A 3,672-nucleotide genomic window follows, 5' to 3' on the forward strand; every position below is an offset into this window, starting at 1 on the left:
TCCCCAACAGTGGTATCAGAGCCTAGGTTTTATGCGTTGATGTTGTGCACGAGTAGAACACAAGTGAGTTGTGGGCGATATAAGTCATACTGCTTACCAGCATGTCATACTTTGGTTCGGCGGTATTATTGGATGAAGCGGCCCAAACCGACATTACGCGTATGCTTACGCAAGACTGGTTCTATCGACGTGCTTTGCACACAGGTGGCTGGCGGGTGTCAGTTTCTCTAACTTTAGTTGAACCATGTGTGGCTACGCCCGGTCCTTGCGTATGAAGATTATGATTTGTTCTATATGGCCCAAAACAAAAATAACCTTCATAGCACGTGTTGGCCCTATTCCCCACCACCTGTCGCTCGGCGACTCCGTGGTCACCACCACCGATGGGAGGAACAATTGAGAAGCCCGGGAATGTCTTGATGGCATGGATCCAGACGCCAGCTATGAGGAGCATCTCCTCCCGTGCGCTGGCCCAGGTCGCTACCACCGCTGCAAAGAACGACCGAGAAGGTTATGCATGACTCGATGGCGTGGATCCAGACGTCGGCCATGTGGAGCATCTCCACCAGCACGCTGGCCTTAAGGATAGATTAACTTAAATTTGTTCAGATCTACCAAGCATATCTCATCTGGACCCTCTAACATGTTTTCCTTTCGTTTAGAACCTCTGAACGACACAAAGTTCCTCGATATGAAAAATGACAACTCTCATTCTCGCTTAAAAAAACATGTACAAGCTCCCAAAAAATGTTCGACGTCTAGAGAAGAACACACATAGTTTTTGAAGAATGTTAATGTATTTTAAAATATTATTCATGGATTTTAAAAATGGTTAAGATTGTAAAAATATCCTATAAATATTTATTTACTAAAAATAGAGAAGATGAAGAACCATAAAAGAATAACAGAAAAGACAGAGAAAATTCTCACATATAAAACGATGAAGAACCTATATAAATTAAGGAAAAACGAAACAAAAACCAACTGAAAATCTTGAAGAAAATTTGTCAAAAAACTATTCGAAGGCGCATAGTCAGAAGAAATGAGTCATACCATTAATTCTTTTGGTGCGTGTTACAACGACAATATGTCACTATAAGCTAAGAATGTGAATTAAGGCAAATAAGATCACGACTCCCGTGAATCACCTCCTGGGTAGGCTGGGCACCTGTGCTCAACTAGATCAGATAATTTTGCCTTTTCTTTTACCTTTTTGTTTTTGTTTTATTATCCATTTTCTATTTATTGTATTTATTTTATCTTTTTGTGTTTGCTGTTTCATATTTTTCCATTTTTTTCAATTCTTTGTGTAGGAAATATGTAAACACTTTTGAAAACTTCATGAACATATATTCTAACACACGTGAACAAATAATTCAAATACATGGACTTTAAAAAAAATATGAAAGCATATTCTAACTCAGTGAACATTAGAATAATATGAGATGAGCATTGTTCCAAATGCATGAACAATAAGAGATGAGCATTATTCCAAATGCATGAACATTTTTTGTGGGACATGAGTATTTGCTTTCATGTACAACTTTACTTTATTATTAAACTTATTTTTAAATTTTATAAAATATAAATACATTTTAGATTATTTTTATGAAATGATAAAAATAATGTATTAATGGGCCGCATTGTGACCGGCCCAATACTACTCTCGTTCAGGCCGGGATGCATCAGGACATTAGGCCAACTCCACCGTGCGACCCCAAACGGACGCCCGTTTTGTCCGGTTTTTGTCCCTTTGGGTAGGGATTTGGGGTCGTGTTCGGGGCTGTCCTGAGATGCGGTGGCCGTGCACCCAGCGCGCTGCCGCATCCTTTTACCCCATCCTGTCCGTCAGGGCCAAAAAATGCCCAAATTTGCATCAAAACTAGTTTCGAACCCAAATATTTGTCTGAAAATTAAAAATGTTTTACAAACCAATTAAAATTGTCTTTAATAAAATAGTTCTACAACCAAATCGAAATTGTCTTGACTGAACATAAAATGGACAAATACTTCTATTGGTTGCCAATGTGATCCCACACGTGCTCAACCAAGTCATTTTGAAGATTCACATGAGTGTGCCAATCACGCATCTCACGGTGGAATTAGGCAAATTGTTCGAATGTGGTTGGGTCTTGATGCAGGGGCTCAATATTTTCACCTTGATAATCAAATCCTTGGTCAAAGATACTCTCATCACGCTCGTCCTCGACGATCATGTTGTGCTTGATCACACAAGCAGTCATCACCTCCCAAAGCTTCCTTTCATCCCATGACAGTGCAGGGTTTCGAACGATACCCCACCGGGATTGAAGCACACCAAAAGTACGTTCCACATCCTTTCTAACACTCTCTTGCATTTGGGCAAATCTCTTTCTCTTCTCACCTTGGGGTTTCGAGATTGTCTTCACAAAAGTTGACCACTGAGGATATATATCATCTGCTAGATAGTATTCCTTGTTGTAATGATGGCCGTTGATCTCAAAGTTGACAGGTGGGGAGTGACCTTCTGCAAGCCTCGCGAAGATTGGAGAACGCTGCAACATGTTGGTATCATTGTGAGAACCTGCCATGCCAAAGAAAGAATGACATATCCAAAGATCTTGTGATGCCACCGCTTCTAATATGACAGTGCACCCGTTAACATGCCCCTTGTACTGGCCCTGCCAAGCAAATGGACAGTTCTTCCACTCCCAGTGCATACAATCTATGTTGCCAAGCATACCTGGAAAGCCTCTAACTGCGTTGGTCGCCAACAATCTCTCTGTATCAGCGACAGTTGGCTGCCTCAAGTACTCTGCGCCAAAGACCTCGATCACAGCCTGGCAAAACTTGTACATTGACATCAGACATGTTGTCTCACTCATCGCACATACTTATCCACCAGATCGCCTGGAATTCCATATGCAAGCATGCGGATGGCCGCGGTGCATTTCTGGTAGGAGGAGAATCCAAGCTTGCCAAGGGCATCCATCTTGCACTCGAAGTATGGGTCATGAGCAACCACTCCCTCTCGAATACGATTGAACACATGCCTTGACATACGAAAACGGCAATGAATTTTATCCGTCTTGAAGAGCAGGGTGTTGGCAAAGTAATCGGCATAGAGCAGGGCGTGGCCTCTCTCCCTATTGCGGTTCAGGTTGGGAGCACGGCCAGGGACTGCCCCCCTGTACCAAGGAAGCTGCCGTTGAATATGGTCGTGAACGACCAGTGCAGCCACCACAAGATCGTCATCATCCGACGACGAATCGTTCGATAAACAAAGAAAGTGATGGAAGAAAAACTCGTCTCCACTGTCCATACCTTTGTTGGCAAAAGGTCAAACACCTTGCGGTCGTGCTGGCGAAGAGGCCGCGATAATCATCTCGACGCAGCAGGGGTGGTTGCCGGCCGGCTACTGGCCGCTCTGGAGCTCTCGTCGGAATCTGCCTCGGCCGCCGTGGTACGTCGTCGGCAGTCGTGTCCCCTCTGCCACCGGCAAGGACGACGACGGCCAAACCTCCTCCGATCGACGACCAAAACTACGCCGGAAGCGCGGGCGTGGTGGCGGTCATATCGACGACCAAATCATCTCGACGCAGCAGGGGTGGTTGCCGGCCGGCTACTGGCCGCTCTGGAGCTCTCGTCGGAATCTGCCTCGGCCGCCGTGGTACGTCGTCGGCAGTCGTGTCC

The sequence above is a fragment of the Triticum dicoccoides genome, chromosome 2A (assembly GCF_002162155.2).
Source record: "Triticum dicoccoides isolate Atlit2015 ecotype Zavitan chromosome 2A, WEW_v2.0, whole genome shotgun sequence".
Taxonomy (NCBI): domain Eukaryota; kingdom Viridiplantae; phylum Streptophyta; class Magnoliopsida; order Poales; family Poaceae; genus Triticum; species Triticum dicoccoides.